The following is a 19,623-nucleotide window of genomic DNA, read 5'->3' as shown; positions in this document are numbered from 1 at the left end:
ACTGACTGATGGGGAATAGGATACAAGGTGGGTAGTGTGTGTGATGACTATAAAAGGCCAAATATCCAGATGCTCTTTAATGAAATAAACTTTAGTTCTTATTTACTAAAAGAAAAATTTTAGAACTTTTTCCTAAATTTTTACTTATTCTTTTTTTTTCTTAGGACAGTTAGCCTGTGTTGGATAATTACATGACAGCATACTTCCTGCCAGTAATTTTTGTGTATATTTATCAGATCAGATAAATGTTTATCACGTGTCCATGTTCAAGGCACTGTCCTAAGCACACTGGAGAAAACAAGCAAAATAAAGCTGTGTCTATTCTCAGTGAGCAAGGCTGTACTCTAGAAAGAAGGATGAGGCATAATTACATGAAAAAACTTAAGTGCTGAGTTAATAATTTAAAAGCATTGCAATGCAGTACCTAATTGATTATTAGTATACTGTGTGTTTAAAGGGAAGAGCTGAGTGGTCTGGGACAGACCATTGAGGATGAGAGACTTAGTCTGAGTCGTAAATTTTCTATACATACGTGTTTACACATACATCCTCACATCCACATGAGTGTCAGAGTGCCATGGTTCTTAACTGTAGCAGCACACTGATACTATGGTGCTGATCGATCTTAAAGTAAGTGCTCCCCCATGCTGATTCCTTGCCCTCCCTGCCCTCCACTCCCACTCTCTTGTGATTTAATGGGTCTGGGATGGATCCCAGGAATTAATGTTTTTATAAGCTCCCCGTGTAATTTTAATGTGAGTCAAGATTAAGTATTGGGCTGCAGTTTGGGAATACAGAAGTGAAGAGAAAACAGGCATTGCCCACAAGGTGCTCTCAAGTAAAATAAGGAATGTGGTAAGTTGACAGAATAGTCTAGCTTAGTCCCTAAAATAGCATTTTGAACTCAAAGAGGAGATTTAGTTGAAGAAGACTTGCAGACAATTGTGCATCTCTTTTAGAATGTCTATGGAGTGATGGCCATTGAGTAGGTTTGCATGAATGAGTTCATGGAGATAAGTTTCCACAGAAAACTTATTCTTTCCATAAGTAAGGGTAGCACTGAAGTTTTGGTTTAAGTATAAAAGTAAACATACATTTAAAACTTATTTGTGTTCTGGTGGCTAAAGTGTTTTTTGTGCTTTCTTAATGTTCACAGCAATCCCATGTGGTAGTTACTCTTTTTTATCCCCATTTCCAGAGGAGAAAATGGAGGCTTAGAGCTTAAATGACCCATGATCACACAGACATGTACAACTATTATGTGTCATTTAAAAAAGATTGCATAGAAAGTATGTGATAGAGCAGTATTTTAAATGGTTTGTGATTTGTATATGTGTGCAGCTGGGGGAGGGAAGCGGATTTTAAAGAATTAACCTGTCTTCCATTATATGACATGCTTACTTTTTATTAAAGTCATGTTAAATGATTTAAACAGCTAAATGAGGAAAAGAGTTAAGGTATGGAATTGGATAGAAGTTAACTTCAAATTTGTAGGCTCAGAGATTACTTTCTGACCCTTTGCAGGCTCAGAGATTTCTCTCTGATCCTCTAATCTATAGTTATTTTTGGCAAGATATTTGAACACCAGGATACCAGCAAAATGTAAAGTTATTGTTTGGCTAGTAGTTCAAAAATGTGGACTTCATGTTACTTAAGTAATATATTGTTTTTCTGTCAGGGTAGGCTTACTGCTGCATAATTTGAACTTAGGACAGCAAAAGGGAGGACAAAGGAGGATGTACTACACACAGCACTTTCACACACACCATTTAGCTCTTAGTTACTGAGTATACTCCTTTAACATTGCATAGGACATGTTCTACTTGGTAAGCTTTATAAATCCAGGTAAAGTAAGAAAGGCCTTTTAGTATTCTCATTATGTTCCAGACTGTCTACCTTTCTATGTGATGAGTCATGGGAGAAACTAATAATGAGTCAGAGCTGGAGAAAATTTGACTTGTGAATGGGGTAGATATGGTAAACACTGAGTCTGCTTAATAAGATACTAAGCTCAACTTTCTTAAATGTTTGAGTTCACTGACAAAGCAAATTGAAAGTTTTAATGTTAGGATTTGTAATGAGTAAAGTAGATGACATCAATGGCACGATTATTAAGACTGATCTAAGTACTTGCGTTAATTGTCACTAGGTGCATTTATTTGTCACTACATCCCTAAGGAAAAAAGGGAAAAGAGGATAAGTTACTTACGTGTGTGTGTGTGTGTGTGTGTGTGTAGCAAGAAATAGAGGTCGTTTGTGTTCATAGTCTGGTGCTTAATAACCACATTACTACTGTGACCAAACGTACATGCCAGATACTTAGTTTAAGAAAAGCAGAGATAATGGCATAATATATCTTAAGATGTTAAATAATTACTATGAAATTTGAAATTAGACCTGTGTGTAAAAAGTGAAATGTAACTGTAATGAGAAAAATTGAAAACAAATAAATGTGTAGATACTAGCATTAAAATTCTTCCTTAAAATCATCATTATCAAACTTCTGGCCTGTTTTTGCTCTTTGTTTTTATGTTAGTTTTTAGTACCTATGATGTGGGTCAGAAAGTTAATTACTGTACTTAATAGGAATGCTGATTTGTTTAAAATTATTGGCAAATACAGGGTTTGAAATTTTCTTTGTGGTTTTTTTCCTTTAAAAAAATTGAGATAGTGTTCATGTCCCATAAAATTTACCCATTTATTGTACCGTGTGGGGTTTGGAGTATACAGACAAAGTTGTGCTCTGAGTGCTTTTAATACTTTCATCCTAATTTTTCAGTGTGTTCCTAGAAACTGTGGCACCTAAGTTTTTGCTCTCCACTCAGTAAAGTGCAATGGTATTCAAACTGTGAGAAGCTAATAACTTTAAATGATTTAATATCAAATTCTGGTGGAATCTTCTCAATTTGTTTCTTTTTTGTTTCCTTTTTAATCTTTTTTTGTTTTGTTCTGTTGTAAGTGGTACTGGGGTTTGAACTCAGGGTCTTGTGCTTGCCAGGCAGGCACTCTTCCACTTGAGCCACACCTCTGGCCCTTTTTGCTCTGGTTGTTTTGGAGGTAGGGTCTCACTTTTTGTCCAGGCCAGCCTGGATTGCAGCCTCCTAGTTTATGAAGTTTCCTGCTATTGCTAGGATGACAGGTGCATGCCCAGCTTTTTTACATTGAGATGGGGTCTTGCAAAATGTTTTTTGGCCTGGCCTGAAACCTTGATTCTCTTGATCTCAAATTCCTGCTTAGGTTAGGATGACAGGCGTGCAACACCACACTTCAAACCAGGATCCTCCCCCATCTCAGCCTCCCAAGTAGGTAGAATTATACAGGCGTGAGCCACTGGTACCTGGATTTAGTTTAAGTTTCCTAAAACTTAAATGGGGACATTACCATTTAGTTTGTATTAGAGTTTGGTATAAGAGGTGTTTAATTTAACTAAATGTAATTAACATTTATTTAAATGTTTACATATCCTACGTGGAGATCTGTAAAGTTCTATCATCTAACCATTGGGAACATCGATTCATAGTTTAAAACTTGGAGTTTTAGACCAATTACAGGTTTAGTCATGCACAGTGTCTTAAAAGATATGACTGGGCTAGGGAGATTGACCACATGTGCAAGTATCACACGTGTTTTTTTTTAAATGTAGATGTCTGAGTTCCACTTCAGTGGGAAGAGGTACGGGACACTATTTTAACATGTTCTTGAGTGATTCTTGTATACAATAAAGTTTGAGAAAAACTGACTTAAATGCCCTCTACTAGTTTATTTTTGAGCTGTCAAATGAAATTGATAACTGAGTATCAAACAGGATTATTAATCAAACAAATTAAGGTTGCAAGCTGACATTGTGGTATGTGTCTATAATCCCAGCATTTTGGAGACTGAAGCAGGAGGATCAAGAGTTCCAGACCAGCCTGGGTTACATAGTGGGATGCTATCTGAAAAAAAAAGGTTTGTGTGGGTTGGTGTAGTGGTTAAATGGAAGAGCACCTGCGTAGCAAGCCTGAGATCCTGAGGTCCTGTGTTCAAACTGAACTACTGCAAAAAAAAAAAAAAAAAAAAAGTTTGTGAAAATGTTATAAAATTTCTCAAGTGATAAATTTTATGTATTGTGTAGATTACATTGGTAACTTGTTTGTTGATGTCTAATAGAACTTATAGGATGATAAACATTTCTTATTTTCTTCCTTCCTCTTAAAAATTTGTAGATATTTTACCAGTGACAACTTGAGCTATCTGGAAATTTAGAGCACTTTAAACACTTACATAATGTCATGTGTTTAGTGTAAAATGTTGTGTTTCCTTTGCTTCTTATCCTGAATTTGTTAGAAGTCCACTGAAAAAAATGTATAATACTTAATGGGTAATTAGAACTTTCATTTTTCTATTTTTACATATTTTAAGGGAAAGTACATAGTTACATTTATAAATAGGTTTAGTAACTAGCAATTCAACTCTTAAAACAGTTTCTTGGCCATTTTACCAAACTATTATCAAGTGCAAGAATTGTTTTCCTTTGTTTCGACTTTTCCATGTTAGACTGTTGAGACAATTACGTTATAGCCATAATTCTTACCTGTATAGAGTCATCTTGGTCATCTGTTGTTACTTTGTCCATAAGTAACTTAAAAGTAGACCTAGCACCATGTACAAATGAAATTGTAAGAATGTTTAATTTCTAAAAGTAACAAAATTGTATATTTCAAAGGCAGACGCTACTTCAGGTTTATACCTTAGCCTGTGAATTAGCTAGTAAGTGTTTTTGGAAATTTCATTCAGTTAATTTTTGTGAATCACAGTGTATTTTTTGTTCATAGTCTCATTTGTTTTGTGCTGAATTAAAGAAATAGGGCCATTTTAAAAGCGAGAATTTTGTTAGAATTTTGCTGAAATGAATGTAGGTTATAATTCTGTTACTGCTGAAAATTTGTTTTTAGGCTCTTTACATTCAACTCTAGGGAGCTAAGTGTATAGGAAGCAAAAATAAAATATAGTTTGAAATAAGAGTGGGGATAGATGTTTGGTTATAAAATTAACTTAAAAAATAATTTAAGATTTATCTGTGGTCATTATAGGCAAACTAATATTTCATTGAGAATTTGCTGTACAGTGTATGAATTGATTTTCTAATACTTTGAGTTTCAGAATATTTTTACTTTTATTGAAAAAATGTAAATCTCAGTTATGAAAAAATTAATGTTCAAAAGATGGTGCTTGAGGGGTTTGAATAAAGAGCTATGGTCACGTTAGCTGCATCACTCACATAGTTACTTTTAGGGTTTAAATTTTTGCCAAGGCTTCTTAATACCCTAAAATGCAAGCAAAATTGATCCAAACCAAATTAATACAACCTTATTTTTTCCTCTGGTAACAAAATAATATTTTTTAAAAAGTAATATGTTTATTTAGTTCCCTTGTGGAAGTTCAAGAAAAGTTAGAAAAACCTGTCATCTTACACATATTTGAGTTTGTGTTTCTAATCTTATTTCTGTGTATCTGTATAAGAAATGAAACCACATTATTAATATAGATCTGTACATCATCATGAGAATTTTTATGATACTTTCTTCAAAAGTAGAGATGGGTTTGTTTTGTGCCTTTTGTTATCAAAATGCTCAAGTATTACTTTATTGGGAAAGGACAGCTTCTCTGCCCCACTATGTGGCTTTCAGATTGAAAGATAAAAACGTTGTCTTAGATAAACAGCTATTTAGTCCATTTTTCATATATTGTGTTTGCCAAAGCATATTCAAGAAAAGCCTCTAGGTTATTCAAATCTTTGGGTGCCCAGAGGGTTTTTGTTGTTGTTTTCCCTCCTCTCCAACTTTTGATTTCACGAGGAAATTAGTGGTCACGGCTGCAGTAATTATGAATATATGTTTACAGTAGTTCAGCATATATGTTTCACAAACTCATTAGAGTCTGCAAAATCATGCAGTAAAAGCTGCAGGACATATGTGAAAATAGAATTGGAGCCTACCACTTAAAAGCCTAGTAGTGACATGTTAAAAGAGAAACCCAGTAAAGACAAGCAGTGTTAAATATGTACATAAGTACTATCACAAGTATTTTCTTTAATTAAAAATGAATGTCAAAAGGCTTGTGAGTTGTTACAGTGACAGGAGAGTTACCTGAAATTGGAGTGAAAGTGTTCTACCATGTGCAGGTGGGTGTGGCCAAGGCACCTGGCAGACATTTTTGGTGTGTTTATATGTATTTCTACGTGACTTAGTTGCAGTTCTCTGTGCTTACCTAGTGTTCCTTGCATTTGTGCACAAGCAAATGCAAAATTAGTGTTATGGTCAGCTTGTTCCCTAACCAAATGTAAATTTTTGTAAAGTCTCATTGGAACAATGAATTTTAAAAAAATACATGTTATAGCTTATACATATATACTCATATCTGTCTGTCTAGAGATCTATGTCTATTTTAACATTAGTCTAAGATACGCAAATTAGTGGCATAGGAAGATCAGCCCAAATACTGACATGGAGAAGGGGTAGGAAGCAGAAGTGACCAGAAGTGGGAATACTGAATTATTTGCTAGGGCAGTGGAGGAAAGGAAAGGAAGAGATTGATTGGAGAGCTGTTTCATTGGTATTAAAAATTAATGTAACTGGGTGTTTTGAGCTGAGAAAGTCTTTAAAAATAATCAAATCTAAAAGCTGAATATGTACCTCTAATCCCAGAATTTAGAAGGCTGAGGCAGGAGGATTGCAAAGTTCCAGTCTCACCTGGGATACATAGTGAGACTGTGTCTTTAAAAAAAAAAAAAAAAATCTAGCTCATTATTAAAAAAAAAAAACATTATTTCAAAACTTAATCTGCATTTCAACCTCATCCTTTCCTCTAACAAGTCTATCACATCTCTTTCCACCCTCCCCCTCAACAATGCTTCACACTATTGGAGAGACCCTGGGATCTTGCTCATTTTAGTCCTTTCTCAAATCCTCAGCCTCCTCCTCTTGGCTCATTGTGTCAGGCAGAGATGCTCCATTAACATTGCTTCACTTTCAGTTTACTTTTTCTCTTAATTTAAGTTTAATATTTTTAAAAGACTTCATCTTTGCCTTCTGACTTGTCCACTTGATTGAAATTGAAGTCTCTGAGGTTATTTGTGACCTGATTGCCAAGGGTGACAGCTTCTTTTCTATTTTTATTCTGTTTGACCTCTTGGTAGCATTTGCCCTTGTCATTCCTCTCCATTGTATGCTGTAACATTTTTTGTTAGATTCTTTCTTAGTTTGTTTATTCAGAAACATTTGTCCGCTATGTGCCCCAGACTCACTGCTAGAAAGATACTCACCAGTCTTTAGGGAACTTCCAGTCTTCTCTCAGGAAAAAAACAAAAGAAAATAATTATAATTTGATACAATAAGAAATATACTCTGTGAATAAATACTGAACTAGCACAGAAAGAAAGGCACCCACTAATTATATAAAGGAATATTATCAAGGAAATTATATAAAGGTATCAAATGAGGTAGTATATGACCTGGCTCTTACTTAACAGGAAGGACTTCCCAAGTGGAGATGGGGGCAGTAACATTCTATTTCGATAGAGCACAGAGCTGGGCAGTAATAGCTTGTATTATGTGTCTACTGTATGCCCAGCACTGAGCAGGGGGCTTTCCATGTATTATTTCTCCTCTTCACATTAACTCACAAGGTAGGTTTTTTCATCATTTTATAAGATGAGGAAGTCAAGCCTCAAAGAAGTTGTAACTTGCCCAAAGGCTATACTAGCAGAACTTGGCTTTGACTTCAGATCTGTTTGGATGCCAATACTCATACATTGGTTATCATTGTTGGAAATAAGTAGGATCTGTTCTAACAGAGGAAACTTTGATGTGAGTAGAATTCATGGTAGGGAGTAAATGGAGAACAGTTAGGAATGATTTGGGCCAATTGTGATGAATCCTAATGACGACATGCCAAGGAATTCAGACTTCATTCTGCTGTTCTTTGTTAGTGTTGTTGGCTGGGCACTTCCTTCCTCTGTCCATACCTGTTTATACAATAACTCTCACAGGTCTGGAAAGGAAAAAGTTTGCCTGCCTATTATGAAATCATTCAGAGGATTTTCTTGTTCAGAGATAGTTATATCTGTTCAAGTGTATTGAACAGCACAAAATAGTGTAAAAATGTAGTACAATGAATGGTTCCAAATTCCCACATGAATTAGAAACTAGGGCAGTCGATTTAACAAAGTTGTACTAAGTGATTCTTTTGATTACAAAATAATTGTATGACTAATAAGCTTACAAATAATTCAGATGTATTGGAGGTGGGCAGAATGAATTGGTGATGAGGATCTCTGGTGACATTAAATTGCCAGAATCTGATCTGAGTGTGTCTAATTGTGAAGAAATTTACAGTTTAGTGTGGCCCCTTAGTTTGGACTTTGCCCCACACTTAATGAAAAGGCAGATATTTATTATATTATTACTTGTATTGTTCTCACAGTACAAGACCTTCAACAGTGAGCGTTGCCTTTGAATCTTCTCCCATATATTATTTGTTAAATTTCTATAAATGTCTCCTCTCTCTTCATTTTTCCCTCTTGTGTTTTGGAGGAACTCAATACACAAAAAGACTCAAGTTCTTTTCCAAATCATGTTTTAGGAATAATGTATTTATTTTTGATGATATAAGTAATGCCTTATTGTAGAAAATTTGAAATAAAGCAGGAAAACCAAGATTGTACAAAATCAAATGAAGATTTAGTCTAACACTTCATTTACTCCTTTTCATCTTTGAATATAACCATCTCTGGATTTTTCTAGAGTTAAAAAAAAAAAACAAAATCAAATGAAGATTACCATTTTAAATAGTTTTCTTCCATTTTTATATCTTAGGATTAAATTCTGTGTATACTTAAGAAATCTTTTAACCTTGACATTATATCATGAATATTAATTTAAACTTTTTGAAAGCAGAAATGTTGTTACTTTTTTGTTTCATAAATATGATTCCTATAAGCCAGTGATAACTGCTACTTTATAATTTTGGAATATAATTCTTGTGCACACATAAATGAATATGTATCTAGAGATTTAATCGTACAAATATATAACCATTTTGTTATCAGTATCATATGAATATCTTTACAGATTAATAAATATATAATTGTGTCATTCTTAACGGCTATGGAATATGCTAAGTTACTGTACAGTTACTAACTGATTAGTACACATTGCATGTTAGATACTATAGTAGGCCTTTTAAACATTTGAGTTGCTATACTTGGTTTTTAACTAGCACTGCCATGATTTGGAGAAACTAATTTCTTGACTTTTGTCTTTGAGAAATTTATAAGGTATTTATTTGGAGGAATAAGATTATATATGATAATTCTGGAATATTAAAAGATGCATATAACAAAGTGTGAAGTGTTAAGCCAGCGAAATGGGAGATCCCTGGAGGACTGACTAGTCCAGGAAGTTTTGTGGAGGGAGTGTAACGTTTGAGATGGAACTTGAAGTCTTGGTAAGCAATGGACAGATGAAGAGCAGAGTCAGATTTCTGCCTTGAGAACAGAGTGGGCTTTGGTATAAACCTGACTGCCGTAGTATTTGTATTAGGAAATAATAGTAGGTAAAGTTGGGGAACACATGGTAAAGGATCTTAAAAAAAGTATGCTTAAGATTTTAGGCTTGATGTGTCAGGCCACAGGAGAACTTGAGCAGGATACGTCCATTGTGAGAGTAGGAGTTTCCTGAGATCAGCTATGGGACCGTGGTGGAAAGTATAGAGGAAGGAGAGAAGTGAAGTGATGAGATGAGTGGGAGGTTATTGCCATACTCTGGTTGGGGCTATTGTATGTGAAACCCTACAACACTGAAATGGATTGCAGGTTATTAACATGTTTTCAAAGTAACTCTCTGTTAGTGTCCTCAGGTGAAGTACATAGGGGTGGTATTATCTTGAGTTATTATGTTTGATAATTCCAATGAATACTTAAAGCAGAAATTACTTATTATAAGGTGGCTTTTAGAGAATTGCATTATTTTGATTATGGGTGAAGAAAGGAATTTGTATTTCGGAATAAGCAAGTCATATTAATAATAGATAACACTTGTGTGCTTGGTATGTCTGCGACTCTTCTAAATGCTTTCAATGTATTAAGTCATTTAATCTGTAGAACAGCTTTAAAGAGGCCAGTGTTACTTTTCTTGTTTTATAGATGAGGAAAGCAAGGTGTGGAGCAGGAGAGCTGTAATGAATTTTTCTTTTTTTGTGTGTGTGGCAGAGTGTAGGTATTATGTGAGCCACATCCCCAGACCCTGAATTTCTGATTTGAGGAATTTGTTGCCAACTTTGCTGCCTCTGCTCTTTATTATTTGCTCCTGTGCTTCCAATACCATAGTGGCGTCAGTGTTACTTTGTAATATTAGCCTAGGAAAAGTTGATGTCCTCGCTTTTATGTTATTATTTTAAAGAGTCTTCTTTCCTGCTTGTGAGATAAAAGTGCATGTGAGAGAAGGATGAGTCAAAGGAGGTGATTTATAGTACTCTGGAGAACTAAAAGTATGATTTATCATGGATAATTTAGAATGCAGATAATCTAGAATTAACTATGACTATGGAAGGCCTGAAGTTACTTTTTATGTCTGATGTAAGAGAAGTGAAGTTGTAAAGCCAGCAATTATATCATAAAATTACTTAATTTCTTGGTGTCTCAATTTCCAAAGTTGTGAATATTTCATTTTTTCTTTTTTCTCCTTTGTAGTGCTGGGGATTGAACCCAAGGCCTCACGCATGCTAGGCAAGCACTCTACCACTGAGCTATAGCCCCGGTCCTAATTTCCAAAAGATCTCAGTGGAGAAATTTGACCCATTTGTGAGGTACCTTTATGAGGAATCAAAAAGTAATGTAAAGTGCTCTATTTACTCTTTTTCTTAATTTTATTTTATCATTTTTACATTTACTTAAATGTGTATACATTGTTTGTCCCCTGCCCCACCTCTGGGCAGAACTTGTTCTGCCCTCTTCTTCTCTGATTTTGTTGAAGAGAAGACATAAAAGATAATAAGAAAAGCACGGCATTTTTGCTAGTTTGAAATAAGGATAACTCTACAGGAGATTTCTTGTGTTGTTTCCATGCACATTGGTTCATCTCTACTAGACCTCTTCACTACTTCCTAGTCCCCTTTCCGTAGTGTCCTCTGCCAGTTTAAGATTACTATATTAACTCCTATACAGTGAGCACATCAACCACATTCACGTTTTCAGTTTTCTTTCATTTTCCTTTCCTTCCTGTGTGTGGTCTCCCCTTAATGTGTGACCTGTGTACAATAATATTACTGCATTTGTTTTAGGTCTATAATCCATATCTGAGGGAGAATCAGAGGTTCTTTTGCCTTCTGAGCCTGACTAACTTTGCTTAAGATGATGTTCTCCAGTTCTATCCATTTACCTGCAAATGACAAAATTTCATTCTTATTTGTGGTTGAATAAAATTCCATTGTGTATAAGTACCACATTTTCTTTTTTTTTTTTCATTTTTCTTTTATTATTCACATGTGCATACAAGGCTTGGTTCATTTCTCCCCCCTGCCCCCACCCCCTCCCTTACCACCCACTCTGCCCCCTCCCACTCCCCCCCCTCAATACCCAGCAGAAACTATTTTGCCCTTATCTCTAATTTTGTTGTAGAGAGAGTATAAGCAATAATAGGAAGGAACAAGGGGTTTTGCTGGTTGAGATAAGGATAGCCATACAGGGCATTGACTCACATTGATTTCCTGTGCGTGGGTGTTACCTTCTAGGTTAATTCTGTTTGATCTAACCTTTTCTCTAGTACCTGTTCCCCTTTTCCTATTGGCCTCAGTTGCTTTAAGGTATCTGCTTTAGTTTCTCTGCGTTAAGGGCAACAAATGCTAGCTAGTTTTTTAGGTGTCTTACCTATCCTCACCCCTCCCTTGTGTGCTTTTGCTTTTATCTTGAAGTACCACATTTTCTTAATCTGTTTGTTGGTAGTGGGGCATCTTGGCTGTTTTCGTATCTTGGCTATTGTGGATAGTGTTGCAGTAAACATGTTGCCTTTGTGGTAACCTGAGTCACATTCCTTTGGGTATATCCCTAGGAGTAGTATTGCTGGATCATATGGCAGATATATGTTTAGTTTTTTTAACAAGCCTCTGTACTGTTTTCCATAGTGGTTGTACTAGCTTACATTCCCACCAGCAGTGTATGAGGGTTCCTTTTTCGTCTTGCATCCTCGCAACATTTGTTGTTGGTGGTGTTCTTGATGGTAGCTATTCTAACAGGAGTAAGGTAGAATCTTAGTGTGGTTTTGATTTGCATTTCTTTCATGGCCAGGGATGGTGATCATTTTTTCGTGTGTGTTTTTTAACTATTTGGACCTCTTCCTTTGTTTAGTTCAGTTGCCCATTTCTTTATTGGGTCATTGATTTTTGGGGAGTTTAGTTTTTTGAGCTCCCTGTATAGTCTGGTTATCAGTCTCTTGTCTGATAGCAAGCAAAGATTTTCTCCCATTCTGTGGTAGTTTCTTCAATTTAGAGACCATTTCTTTTGTTGTGCAAAAGATTTTTAATTTCGTGTAGTCGCATTTGTCAGTCCTTTCTCTTAGTTGCTGGGCTGCTGAGGTTCTATTGAGGAAGTCCTTACGTATACCTGTTGCTTCCAGTGTATTCCCTGCCCTTTCCTGTACTAACTTCAAGGTTTTGGTTCTGATATTAAGGTTCTTAATCCACTTTGAGTTGATACTAATACAGGGTGACAGGCGTGGATCTAGTTTCAGTTTTCTGCAGGCAGATAACCACTTTCCTTACTCTTAACTCTTGTTTTTAATTCCTATAAATCTAATCTATACCAGAGTAATTGCATTCCTATAAGCTTCATATTAATATTTATCTTTATTAAAAGTTAGGAAATTACATTCTTAATCAGCATTTAGCCTCCAGTTATGAGATAGAAGCCATACCAGTTATTAACAGGATTTACTATGAAGAATCATTAACTAGGTAACAGAAAAGGCAGATGAGACTACTAAGACCTCACAGAGGTAGCAACTGAAGAAAACATTTTACTTTTAGAACTGGGAACAAAATTAAGTTTTAAAAGTTGTTATAGTTTGCTGGGAACAAAGTTAAAGTGATGAAAATACTTAGAGGTTTGTTGAGGGGTGTGTGGGGCTGAAGCTTAGACATGAAGGATAGGGGCACTGTTTGGCTGGTCCTGAGTTACTGGATTTGAAAGAGGGACTCAGACTCAGATCTTTGAAGCAAGGTCTCCAACTGTCTGCTCTTGGAATCACTGAGGGGCACAGATAAGCTGGGTTCAGCTTATGCTGCTTGAATGAATGCTCCCATAATGAAGAAGAAAGGCTCAGGTGAAACCAAGTGATACCGGGAGAAAGGAAGTCCTGGAAGCAAGGTTGAGGAGCAGGTCCTTCCTTCTCTGGTCTTGCAGTTTCCCTCTAGCTCTGTATTTGTCAGAGACTAACAGAAATAATATTATATTGGCTCACTTAATATAATGGTCATAGAAATTGAGAAAGTTGACCTCTAACTGTATATTTGATCATATTGAGAAATTATTGTTTTAAAGAAATCCTTTTAGAGATTATACATTGATATATTTAGAAATAAGATAGGCCTTGTATTTGCTTCCAGATGATAGGGGAGGGGGGCAGTAGATAGAAGTGTAGATAAAATTGCTAATTGTTGAAACTGGGAATGCACAAATGAGGACACGTTTTATTGTTTTTTTCTATTGTTATAAATGTTTGAAATCTTCTAAGGTAAAAAATTAAAAAATTTTTTGATACATGCAAGTTAAAACTGATTCTAGTTAAAGGATATGTATGTGATTCAAGACAGATAGTAAGGGTGGCAGTAAGTACTTTGGAGAGGATTAAACAGAAATAGGTAAAGGGAGTGGGAAATAGGTTAGTGGTGGTGGTACTTATGGTCATCAGGGGAAGCCTTTCTGAAGCAAAACTTTAAAATTGAGATCTGAATTTTGGGAAAGAGCCAGTCATGTAAAAATTAGGGGAAGGAGTTAAGGTGTCCTCGGGAGAGAGTAGAGAAACTGAAAAGTCTCTGAGGCAGGAATATTCTTATAGTATTCGGTGTGTACCAAAAAAGATATACATAGCTAGAGTGATGTATATGAAAAGAGGAAAGCGGGTTCCAGGTCATGATGGAGTTCAGACTTTATTCTAAGTGCAGTGGAGAGTTTCTTATTGATTGAAGCTGGGGAAGGACTTGACTTGAATTTGTGTGTGTGTGTGTGTGTGTGTGTGTGTGTGTTGCTAGGGATCGTACTGTGTGTGTGTGTGTGTGTGTTGCTAGGGATCGTACTGTGTGTGTGTGTGTGTGTGTGTGTGTGTTGCTAGGGATCGTACTGTGTGTGTGTGTGTGTGTGTGTGTGTGTGTTGCTAGGGATCGTACCCAAGGCTTTGTGCATGTTAGACAAGTACTCTACCACTGAGCCACACTCCCACATTTTTGAGACAGTCACCCTATATAGCTTAGGCTAGGCTTGAACTTGCTATGTACCATAGATTGGCTTTGCAAGTGCCAGGATTGCATGTGTGTACCACCACACTCAAGACCTTAATCTAATTTCTGTCTCAAGTTCAGGTAAAGAGGAGGCTTTATGTGTGAGTAGAGAGAACGAAGACCATTGCAGCAATACAGAAGAGAGAGTATGGGCGGAGGGCTTGGTAATACAAAGGATTATGTAACTATGGTGTATACCTTGGAGGTAGAGCTGACCATACTTTCTGTGAGAAGTAGAACAATCAAATATGATAATTTGGTTTTTGGTTAGAGCAGTCTGGTTGGTGTTAATGTCATGGAATAATATTTTATACTTCCATTTTTATAGTAAAAATGTCTTTGGAGCCTTTTAATGTAAATCATTGAGCTTCTTTTCTGTATTTATCTGACGTTTTGATTACTTATATGCTAGACTTTGTTCCAAGCCATTACGTACATCAGCTCATTTAATTGTCCTCAACAATTACATGAACTAAGTACTATTATGATCTTCACATTACTGATAATTAGAAAATTCAGTAATAGCATGATAAAAAACCAAGTTGCCTAGAATAAAAAATTACATACCATGACCAAGTACAATTTATTTCAGATATGCAAAACTGGTTCAACATTTGAAAATTGGTGTTATGCATGTCATCAGCAAACTAAAGAAAATCACATGATCATGTCAACAGATGCAGGAAAATGCATGTGACAAAATCTAATACCCATTCATAATAAAATCTTAGTCAAGTAGGAATAGCTGGTCCCTTCCTTAGCTTGCTCAAGTGTATCCACAGAAACCTGTAGTTAACATCATTTATTCAAGGGCCTGTATCATATCTCTAAGAGAAATTCTGAAAGAGAGGTACTGAAAATATTTTGGTTAATGAAAGTATTTTAATAAAATATCCATAAATTTATAAGAAATAAAACTGAGAAGATATTATTTATCTGATCATGTCAAATAGGATATACATACGATAAAATATCGGTCATCACTTTTAAGGTCAGATCTGTAGCTTTCATTTTAGCTTTCTTCTAAGTATCTCATCAAGTGTTTTCTAAAGGAAGCAAATCAAAGCCTGTCTTTGGTCTTCCAAAGATCTTAAAAAGAAAATAATGTTCACTTTTTATTGATCCATTGTAATGTCAGAAGGGAAAACTATCTAAAGCTTAAGTACTTTGTTTTCTGCCTGGCTTCATTGCTAGATAACTAAAGATTTGAATGTAGGGAAGCTACTTGTGTAAATACACAGAACATAAGGCCTGTGTTTCTAGTGTATTGATTCAACCTTTTCTTTTGTGGATGAAATCTAGCCATATAATTCTCCTGGAGAAGGGGTTCAGTCTTGATATTGGTAGAATATTTTAGATGGCAAACTAGTGGGAAAAGGAAGTTTCCAACACTTCATGTTTTGAATTCAAGTTTAAAACAGTGAACATCAAACATTTAATTTGTAGATTAGTCTGAAGTGATTATTTGAAATGTTTTCCATTTTGTTTGGCTAGGTTTTCTTGAGAGTATCTCAGTATCTTTAGCATTTGTTTGCTGTGTAGAACTAAGAAGACTATGATTGATTGAATAATGATTTCATTTATAGTTTATGTTTTCTTCTAGAGTTCTCTAAAATCACAAGTGTTGAGAAATATACTTAAAATTTGGGGTTAAACTGGATATTCCAGTTTTGAAATTGTGAACTACAGTTATTTTAGAAAATAATCAGCCAAAAATTTTGTGTGGTCATAAGAAAGAATCATTTACAGTAATTGCTATTCCCTTGATGTTTTGCTAATCACTCCCTTTGCAACATTTGCTGTCTTGTGAAACATTTTTTAATTAATGGAATTTTTCAGAATGAAATTGAATAAGAAATGTTTTAGCATTTTGAAATCTAATGATTTTTCTATGAAGAACTTTCATACTTACTAATTGGCATTTTTTTCCATTGAATAATAGTAGTATGTAAGGTGGTAAAGTATATTGTTTGGTTGGTTTTTATCTTGGTTCCAGGAACAGATTTGATAGTTTGGTCTTTAGAGTTTATGCTACCCGACTCCATGATAATTTTTGAGGACATAATTACCAAAAAAATCAGCAAATCCTTTTTGTAATTTTATAATTTTCTCTGAACCTTTCTCTTGACTTTGTTTATCAGTTAGTCCTTTAAAACTTCTTGTCATCATTTCTATTTTCAAAAATGGGGGGAGGATCTTCAGAATTTTCTGTGGTTCAAGGAATAAAACTATGGTTAACAACTTTCTTACTTCAAATAAACACCTGTTTTTAGCATTTTTGTGCACCTTTATAGTAGAATGTTACATTTTTTCTTAGGAAAGTAACCTGTTAAGAACAAAGAAATGAATAGCGTTTTATCCATATATAGATAACACTTTCAGTGTTATTTTTTTTAATTTGTTTTCCATGTATTATTTATTTTTAGGAACACTTGAGAATTACTCAACTAAAGACAGATTACCAAAATGTTTGTTAAAGATGATTATTAGAGGTAGAGATGTTATTTAAATATGTTTCTTAGTTATTTAAGTTCTATGAATGAATTAACCATATTTCCCCAACCAATAATCAGGATATAAACTCTAATGACTACATAGGATGTTTGAAATTTGAATGGTCTCAGAAGAATAGATGTAGCCCTACTCTGTGATATGGCCTACTCTTTTCTGCCATGCCAAGAAAGTTCTGCTGAGGCTTCTGTGATTCATAAATGTATCATGCAAATTAAGTTCCGTTAAGAGCATTCAGATTTCAGATTATTGGCTTTACTTCTCTAATCTTTGCATAGTGTCCTTTTATGGGGAATTTTCTGTGTACTTCAGACCAACTTTTAAGGATAGTCTTCAGTATGAACAATTGAGGACATTCAAACCAAAAATGTGAAGATTCGTCAAGGTCTTTTATACATCTGAAATAGAAAAAGAATGGGTGAGATTATTTAAAAGGCGTTGCATTATTTCTCCCCCTGGTTTTATTTTGATCTGTTCCTTCATTTCAGGGTTCAGGCTACAACAGCACCCAGTCAGGCATACATGTGTATAAGTGTGCGTCCATTTGCTCACTTGCAGTGTGAAGTCACTGATTTGCTGTCGCCATACCTCTTGTTACCTATACTCTGTAGTACACATTTCCTACTAGTTGTTTGAGAAGTAACATGTCAGAAGGGCCAAGACAAGCCACTCAGGGCTGCCTTGTCGAGCAGAGACACCCACCACCTCATCAGTCAACCTAGTGAGAAGAAATGCTCGTTTTGATGCCTTTAATCTGCAGAGTAAATGACTCAGCTTACCTAGGGAAAAATTAGAAACACCCAGAATTTTATTGTAGAAAAGCAAACAAGCAAAGGAAAACAAGATAGTGTAAAAAATGCTGTGAATGACTCCATACAGTAATTATCAGTTTGAGATTCTATCTAGCTTTTTAAATCCTCACTAAATTTTAGGCAGTCGTAGATACCACTGCACTGCTCTTATAAATAGTATGAGTTTCTGAAATATAAAGACTTAGTTTTTAAAGATAACCATAATACCGCTTATCTTTCTTTTTTTTGGACAAGCCTGATTTTAACTCAGGGCCTTGTGCTTGCTAAGCAGGGGCTCTACCACTTGATCCAAGACCCCAGCCTGTTTTGCTTTTAGTTTGTTTTTCAGATAGGGTTTCGTACTTTTGCTCTGGCTGGCTTTAGACTGTGATCCTCTTATCTCTGCCTCCCAAATGTAAATATTTTTTCAATAATATTTTTGATAATCATTTTTTTAAATATTTGAGCCGAATAAGGTCTGTATACTGTGCATGGTTGCTATATCTCTTAACTTTTTTTTAATCTTTCTATTCTTTTCTCTCTTTCCCTCTCTCCCTCTCCTTCCCTCCCTCTCCCTCTCTTGCTCTCTCTCTATGTATATACACACACATACACCCCTATATGTATATATATTTATTTACGTATTTTTTTACAATTCATTTGTTGAATACAGCTGGTCCTTGTCCTGTAGTGCTTCCCACAGTCTGGATTTTGCTGATTGCTTTCATCTGGTATCGCGCAATGTAATCTTCTGAACCCTTTACTTTCTGTAAATCAACAGATTTAGATTTAAACGAGAGGTTTGATCAGATTCACTCAGTGTTTTATTTATTTATTTTTATTGTTTATTCATTTATTCATATGTGCATACATTGTTTGGGCCATTTCTTCCCCCTGCCCCCCACCCCCTCCCTCTCCACCCCATCCCCCTCACTTCCAGGCAGAACCTGTTCTTCCCTCTTCTCCAATTTTGTTGAAGAGAAGACAGAAGCGATAATATGAAAGACATAGCGTTTTTGCTAGTTTGGGATAATGTAGCTATACAGAGAGATTCCTAGCATTGCTTCCATGCACATGTGTATTACAGCCCGAATTGGTTCATCCTTATCTGACTTCTTCACTACTTCCTGGTCACCTAATGGTCACATAGTGGCCTCTGTCAGTTTAAGATTACTTTATTTGCTCTTCTACAGTGGGCACATCAAATATTTCCAAGTTTTGGGTTTCCTACCTTTCCCTATTCATCCTGTACACATTCTCCCCTTAGCGTGTGACCCATGACCAATAATATTACTGCATTTGTTTTAGGTCTGAATCCTGGGGCTTTGACTCAGGGCCTCACCTTGAACCACTCCACCAGCCCTATTTTTGTGAAGGGTTTTTGAGATAGGGTCTTGCAAAATTTTTCCCCTGGCTGGCTTTGAATTGTGATCCTCCTGATCTCTGCCTCCTGAGTAGCTAGCATTACAGGTGTAAGCTACCCATGCCCACTAGGGTTTTTTTTTTATTTTTTTAAGCAAGAATACTTCATAGGTAATATTTTATACTTTTATCAGAAGGAATTGAAGTCTGGTCTGTTCTCTTTCTGTGATGTTTGCAGTAATCGATCAATTGTCTGAATAACCTATCACCAAACTTTAATGTCAGAATTCCTTTAAAAATTATCAAGTATTCCAGGGGTTTGAACTCAGGGCTTTGCGTGGCACTCTGCCACTGGAGCCATGTCCCCAACCTCCTCAGGGTTTTTTGTTTATGTTTATATACATACTTGTATATATCTACAAGTATTTGC

General features: G+C 35.5%; 1 protein-coding gene across 4 annotated transcripts in view; it reads left to right on the top strand.

The window, feature by feature from the left end:
- Pawr (pro-apoptotic WT1 regulator) overlaps positions 1 to 19,623 on the top strand; it is a 104,306-nt gene that overhangs the window by 3,634 nt on the left and 81,049 nt on the right. The window lies entirely within an intron of this gene.

The sequence above is a fragment of the Castor canadensis genome, chromosome 8 (assembly GCF_047511655.1).
Source record: "Castor canadensis chromosome 8, mCasCan1.hap1v2, whole genome shotgun sequence".
NCBI classification, from domain to species: domain Eukaryota; kingdom Metazoa; phylum Chordata; class Mammalia; order Rodentia; family Castoridae; genus Castor; species Castor canadensis.
Note: the sequence above shows the minus strand (reverse complement) of the source record. Positions and strands in the feature narration are given on the sequence as shown.